Source organism: Myotis daubentonii, chromosome 7 (assembly GCF_963259705.1).
Source record: "Myotis daubentonii chromosome 7, mMyoDau2.1, whole genome shotgun sequence".
Lineage (NCBI taxonomy): Eukaryota > Metazoa > Chordata > Mammalia > Chiroptera > Vespertilionidae > Myotis > Myotis daubentonii.
The window spans coordinates 19763372-19771066 of NC_081846.1; the positions used below are offsets into that span (position 1 = coordinate 19763372).

At 38.9% G+C, this 7695-nt stretch overlaps 1 pseudogene; it reads right to left on the reverse strand.

The window, feature by feature from the left end:
• Positions 1-393: 393 nt before the first annotated feature.
• Positions 394-5672, reverse strand: LOC132238808 (large ribosomal subunit protein uL16-like; annotated as a pseudogene).
• Between the last annotated feature and the right edge of the window lie 2023 nt (positions 5673-7695).

Below are 7695 nucleotides of genomic sequence, written 5' to 3' on the forward strand. Positions count from 1 at the left end.
TCTCTTAGACATTAAAATTTAGTCATAGATGTACATTTTTAAAGTATATGAGAGAAAGCTGTAATACTGGCTATGTCAGAAAGCAGCTACATGAGTAATTTTTCTAATCCTCAGCTTTTCCACTTATTATATAGGATAATATAATAGATTATCTGAGATTATTATTATAATATTGAAATAATCAAATAACATGCATAAGAAGGAGGTATAAAATTCTATAAAATGCAGAGTTGTTATTTCAGAAGTAAGATCTGATTGTTTAAATTATTTCAACAAGTTTTTTATTACATTTTATTTTTAGGTAGCAAAATTTAATTGATACTAAGATTTTTTTTAAAAAATAAAGCAAATGTGTAACTGAATGGGAATGAATTTCCCTACCTCTGTTTTCCTTCAGAGGAAAATTTCCATGTACAAAGCTGCAAGGTCACTTGATAATTCTCTGTGGAAAAAAATGTATGAGAATAACAGGGCCTAGAGGTGGAATTCAAGGGGTAGCCACAGGCTCTTCTACCCACTGCCTACCCCTTCTTTCTTCATGAGAACACTAGGCTTGCTTGATTGCTTGGTCACCTCACCACTCAGTCCTTTTCTGTCTCCTTTTTTAAAAAAAAGAACACACACACACACACACACACATTGATTTCAGAGAGGAAAAGAGAGCGGGAGAGAAAGAGAGAAACATCAATGACGAGAGAGAATCATTGATCAGCTGCCTCCTGCACGCACCCCACTGGGGATCAAGCCCACAACCCAGGCATGTGCACTGACCAGGAATCAACCCTGCGACCTCCTGGTTTCATGGGTTGATGCTCAACCACTGATCCAGGCATGCTGGGTGGATGAGCTGCTTTTCAACCATCATGTCTTCTAGCTCATCGGCATTAATTTTAGCAAAGCCCCACAGATGTGGGTCTTCTGGTGGCCAGGGAACTTGAACTTGGTTCTGTGTGGGGCTTCCATCACATGCTCCTTGGTCTTCAGCTTGGTGCAGATGGACACGATGACTTGGCCAAGGTGGACCCTGGCCACTGTGCCCTACGCACATGCATGTGCGGAGCCTGTGAGCCCCAGGACAGGCCAACATCTTGTTAATGCGGATGACGTGGAAGAGGTGGAGCGCACTGGATGTGAGAGCCATCTTCACCACAGTTTTTAACCACGTGCTGGTTGGCACAAATATGGGCAGCCTCCAGAGCTTTGGAAGAGAGCTGCTCATATTCACTGGACACCATGTGGCCACAGAATGGGAACTCATCCACTTTTGCCTTCTCCGCTCCGGGTCAAGATGCGGATCTTGGCATCAGGGACACTTCGGCAAAAGTGAGACTTTGGGTACAGCCAGGTCTCACAATACCCCTAACACCGGGTAGAGTGGCGGCCGATGGTGACACCAGGATCTTCAGTGGCACGCCCAAGGGAATTTGTTTTGTAGCTATTCTGTCTGCCTCTTGTCAGACATTCATGGGACCAGCTCCCTCACCTCCTTCTCAGGAAGGCCTACCTACTTAAAATTGCAACCCCCACTCCTGACTATATCTTTATCTTCTGTTTGTCATTTTCTATAGCACTTAGCATCTTCTAACAAATGATATAAGTTACTTATGTTCATTGTTTATTATGTGCTCCACCCCCACCCTACAGAATATACACTGACTGGCCAGATTATTATGACCACCCCATCAGTACAATGAAGTGAATTAGTTATGCAAATAATAATAATAATAATAATAAAACCTTGAGAGTATTTGCTTAGGAAGTTTTCAATATTCAGTATTTTTAGAAGTGTCAATGAAGTACTGATGGTGGTCATAATAATCTGGCCACTCAGTGTTAATTCCATTTGGAGAGGGATCTTTGTTTTGTTCGGTAGATTAAATGAATTAATAAATAGCTACCTCCTCAGTAGATAACTATGAGATGTATCAAAATAATTAAAACAAAATTAAAGATTTAGGGAGAAAATGTAGAGTAAAATAAAGAAAATTAGTTAAATGACATTTTTTAAAAACTCCATGCTATAGATTACTTAAATCTCAAAAAGCAACTTATTATAAACAAGTAAGGAAAAGGCTGGATAAATAAGTAAAACAGACTCCTAGCTGACTAGAAATCAGAAAACCTTGGAATACAGTATTCCCAAAGAGTGAATGTATACAAGGGTTGCATAAATTATGACAAAGCAGTTTTAGTAAAGACTTGGTGAAGAGGCAATTTTTGTGTATGTATGTAAACTTCTAAATAATGTTATTTATTTTTTATTAATAAAGATATCAATTAATTGACCAGCAATTGGTGTCAGCAATAAAAGTTCAGCAATGACTAGATAAGTAGCCAGAATCTAGCTGTAGTGTACTTCATTTATTTAAGGCCTTCCCTTCAGGCCTGCTTCAAGTTTTTTTATGAGACTGATAACATTGAAATAATTTGAACATGAAAGTGTTAGGACATATTAGAAGCTCGATGTAGAAATCTGTAAACACAGATAAATAAATATGTGAAGATCTTGGAAGCAACTCCTCTGGCATTTGTATTCCTTTACTCCAAGACACCATCTCTGTTTTTAGTTGTGTTAGTGCCCTCTAGTGGTCAGAATGGTATATGCGTTTCATTAAGTCATTCCTGCCTTCAAAAAATACATCACTAAAGACATTCCCAAAAGAAAAAAAGAGAGTAAGCCTAGCAATAGAATCATCAATTTTTTAATCATACATCACTATTAACTAAAAAGCTTTGAACATTAATGGAATTTCAAAATTTTGAAGAAAGAAGACTTTTCAGGTCAAAGATGGAATTGAGAATGTTGTAAAAGCTATGGGCCCACTTCTCAAAAAAATACATGTGCAGGTATAATTCAGGAGTTTATGTAACACCTGAAACTTGCACCCCAATGTAAAGGCTTGGGGTTTATCTACCTCTATACATGTTCCAAGTTCCTCAAGACAAAATTCTTATCTTAAATGCTGAGTTTAAGGTTCAGTTTGGAGAAAGATATGTACAGTATGACAAAATGAAAAATGAGACTATATAGTTATTATGTATACATAGTAAAAATATACAAACTATGGGAATTATGAACATTGATTTCATGGTAGTGGTTACTTCTCAGAGCAAGGGGAGATAATTGGATGAGGGGAAAATAGTAAAGATGGCCATAGTTATATCTGTAGGATAACATTTCTTCAGAAATTATTCAAGTGTATAAATGGCATAATATTATTCTAATAAAGCTAGGTTAGTAAATAGTTAGATAATGGATTTCCATAATTTTATTTTCCTATTCTTTTCTATATATTTGATGTACTTCCCAATTTTAAAAAGTTAAATTTAAAAAGTAAAATTATTATATCTTAGTAATAAATTATCTAATTTCACTGTCATGTAAAAAAGGTTAATTTTTTCAATAAACATGCCAATGGCCCTAGCTGATTTGGCTCAGTAGCTGCAGACTGAAGGGTCCCAGGTTCAATTCTGGTCAAGGGCACATGCCTGGGTTTCAGGCTCAATTCCCATTAGGGGGCATGCAGGAGGCAGCCAATCAATGATTCTCTCTCATCATTGATGTTTCTACCTCTCTCTCCCTCTCCCTTCCTCTCTGAAACCAAGAAAAATATATTTTAAAAAAAACAACATGCCAATGTAAGCTCAAATTCTGAGAAACATTTAATTCTACATTGAATAAAATCACCTGAGTATATTTTAAAATATAAGCTAAATATTAATATTATAAAGGAAAACATTCTTTACACAGAGCCCTTTAAGTAGAAAGTCTTTATTTTTATGGTTATAATTTTATTTCTTGATAGAGAAAGAGAAAAAATGGGTAATTCTTTTAAAACTAATGTTATATTGGAACAAAACTTATTATCGATCCATATTCATTCTACTATAAAATATAATGAGAGTTTAGATAAGGTATGATTCTCCTTGGGGATTTCATATACTAGTATAACAAAGTCAGCATGAAGCCGACTATGCCATCGCCTGAGAGTCTGAACCTAATAGCCGATTAATTGATTCATGCCTGCAGCTGCACTGCCGCATAGCATCCCAGCGCTCTCAGATGCTGTGATCAGATACATCTCATCACAATGCAAACCAGCAAGCCTTATGCCTCCCTTGATTTAAATGGAACGCTGCAGGAATGGGGTGGCACAGGCCACATGGAAGGCTGGTAGAGAAGAGCATCAGCCCTGGTGCATCTCTCATTGGATAGAGCGGACAGGCCCTAGACATGCCCGGGAGGTCAATCATGACCATGGCATGAACCACCTGGTGGACAGTATACATTGTTGGCCTCTGGGGTCAGATCTAGGCTCCCTGCCCTGCATTCTGAAGGAAAAGCAATGTTAATTTAAGAGGATCTTTATTGGGCCATGGTGCTGAGGGGGTGGGGGAGAACTTCTAGTGATAAAGTAAGAAATGGACATAAGACCTATGCTTCTTTGGCAATGCTCTCCAGCTAGATTTTTTTTCTTAGAGGTCCTGTCCTTTCTGACTTATCTCATTAAAATCACCTCCCCACCATCTGTTGCTCTAGAGCAGTGGTTCTCAACCTTGGCTGCACATTAGAATCACCTGGGAATCTTTTTAAAATCCTGATTTCTGGGCCTCATCCTCCGGAAATTCTGTTTCTTTGTTATGGGGTGGGGCCACAACATTAGTAACAAAGAAACAGAATTTCCGGAGGATGAGGCCCAGAAATCAGGATTTTAAAGATTCCCAGGTGATTCTAATGTGCAGCAAAGTTTGGGAACAACTGCTTTAGAGCTAGGCCAGCCGTGGGCAAACTACGGCCCGCGGGCTGGATCCGGCCCGTTTGAAATGAATAAAACTAAAAAAAAAAAAAAGACTGTACCCTTTTATGTAATGATGTTTACTTTGAATTTATATTAGTTCACACAAACACTCCATCCATGCTTTTGTTCCGGCCCTCCGGTCCAGTTTAAGAACCCATTGTGGCCCTCGAGTCAAAAAGTTTGCCCACCCCTGAGCTAGGCCCGACTTCCCACCTTCTAATTAACTCCTTCAACCTCTTCTCACTTCCCACCCAAACTCCACTTCCTATCTTGGGAAAGAAGACCTGATTTAGGGTAGAGCATTAGACCACTTCAGTTTAGGTCTTAGGGAGAACAATTATCCCACTCGTCCCTCTTTTTCCTTTGGGTTTATCTTGTTTGTTTGTTGCCACTAGAGTAAGAAGATCTGGGGGAACTTTTGGCGGTTAGGCCTTTGACAAAAGAGACATAGGAATGTTTTCAGCACAATGGAACCAAACCCAAATGCTAATCGCCAGTCTTCATGGGCTTGGCCTCCTCCTCAGTGCATGTATCCTGCACTGTGGGGAATACAATAGAGGCGGCGGTGATCACAATAGGTGGCTACTTAGAGATTTGGTGATCTTGAGTATGGCCTAATATCAACTCAGAAATGGCTGACATACACTCTTGGAAAAGTTTGGAATGGAGTGAGGGGAAAGTAGAATTAAGGCAAAATGAAGATGGAGATATCCTGTGTGCTACCACCACCTTAAGGTGTGGACCCAGCAATGTGGCTTCCCCAAATCAATGATATTTCTGAAGCATTTACATTACCCTGAATATTTGGATATTTTGAGCAATTTTTTTTTTTACCTCTTTTACATTTAAGCTACCTCCCAAAGCAAATGCCATCCGTCCGAAATAATTTGTTTTTAAATCAGTCTTTCCTTTAAAATATTTCTACAGACAATCGGGTGGTGAATATCAATATAATAGGAAAATATTCAGCTTAAGACCAGAAGAATCAGCATATTTCCCCATCAAATTAAAAGGAAAAAAAGCAAATAATCTTTTCTCAGTCATGTTGAATGTGATTCACTGTAGAATTTCCTTCTCATGAGGCAAAGCTTGACAGTCAACAATTCATACATTTCAGAGGTAAATGAACATGCTGCAGTTAAATTGGGGGGCATGATCCATGTTGCCACAGATCATTAATGTGGTCACGGTCCTGATGCCGCATTGATCCTGTGCCCTCATGTGGCTACTAATGATCTACTTGATAGGTGTAGCGCATTAGGCTGGACTTCCAGCGTTGTCCTTTGATAAATTTATAAGTTTTCAGTGTGTAACATTTTATTTGGGGTGGATAAAGGTGGTTAGTGAGAAGAATTAGGTCTCCGAACGCAGGCAAACCTGCATTTGAATCCTAGCTCTCCTAGTCCCTGATTATGTAATCTTGCCCCGGGCCTAGCACATAGCAGATAGTCAACAAATCGTTTTTGTTTCCTCTGAAACAAGTCTGTATTGGTTTCCTACTGTGGCTGTAACAAATTACCACAAGCCTGGTGGCTTAAAAACACACACACAAAAAAATGTGTTATCATTCTAGAGGTCAGAAGTTCTGAAATCAAGGTGTTAGTGTTAGCAAGCTTGTTTTTCCCTGAGTCTCTAGAGGTAAATCTGTTTCCTTGCAGCTCATAACCCGACTACTACCGCATATTAGACACCAAGTGATAAAAAGAAAAATCTCCTAAGGTTCTCATGGCCAAACTGTCTTGGCATTTTATTGTAAACACAAATAACCACATTATTCTTCTATTGTGTCCATTTTCAAAGTTTTTGGTTTCAGAACCTTTTTATACTCTTAATAAATATTGAAGACTAGGAACAACTGCAGTTTATGGAGGAGATACCTATTGGTAGTTGTCACATTCAAAATTAAGACTGGGATTAAAAAAAATACACGGGAATATATAAGCACATGCTCCATTAGCTGTCAGAACAATAATATCATCACCCTCCATGGAGGCACTGGAAACTTCGCTCTTGAAAGAATGAGAGTCATAGAGGAAAATAAGCCCTGGCCGGGTAGCTCAGTTAGAGCGTCGCCCCAATATGCCAAGGTTTCGGGTTCGATTCCCAGTCAGGGCACACACAAGAATCGACCAGTTAAATGCACAACTAAGTGGAACAACAAATCAATGTTTCTCTCTCTCTCAAAGTAATGAATGAATGAATTAATTAATTAATTAATAAGTCAGTTAAATAAGTAAATAATAGCTTAGTATTATTATGAAAAGAATTTTGCCCTTGAAAGCCCCTTAAAAGAGTCTTAGGGGTGTCTCTGCTGTTCTAGAAGATATCACTTGATGAACGCCAATATCAAAGTTCTGACAGAGCAAAATATAGATTTCAGGAGCCATAAGCAGATATAGTCAAAAGTTTTTCCCTGTCACAGATGAAGAAGTGCAGCATCTTATATTAAAAAGCAGTGAACCAAAATAGCTAACTGTAGACATTTCCAGATTGAGTTCAAAACACTAAAGTAAATAAATACTCAAAAAATGAATACAAATTCTCTCTCATCATTGATGTTTCTATCTCTCTCTCCTCTCCCTTCCTCTCTGAAATCAATAAAACTATATTTTTTAAAAATGAATACAACTTTCACATAATCATAGCTTTCTGTCATCTGGGGCATCTTCAGGCCACTGAATGATGGGAGAGAAGCAGCAACAGCTGCAGAAATGCCGGCTCCCCACCTTTGGAAGCAGTTGCCATGCTTACTATGCCAAGAATAGCATGGCAGCTAATGGTGCCTTCTTCTGGTTGAAAAGACCAAACAAGTGCCCCTCCCCCTGCCCCATCTCCTGCAGGCTGTGGGCTGCCTCCATTCCCTGGAGTGTTAGAATCAACCTGTGGGGAAGCAAGA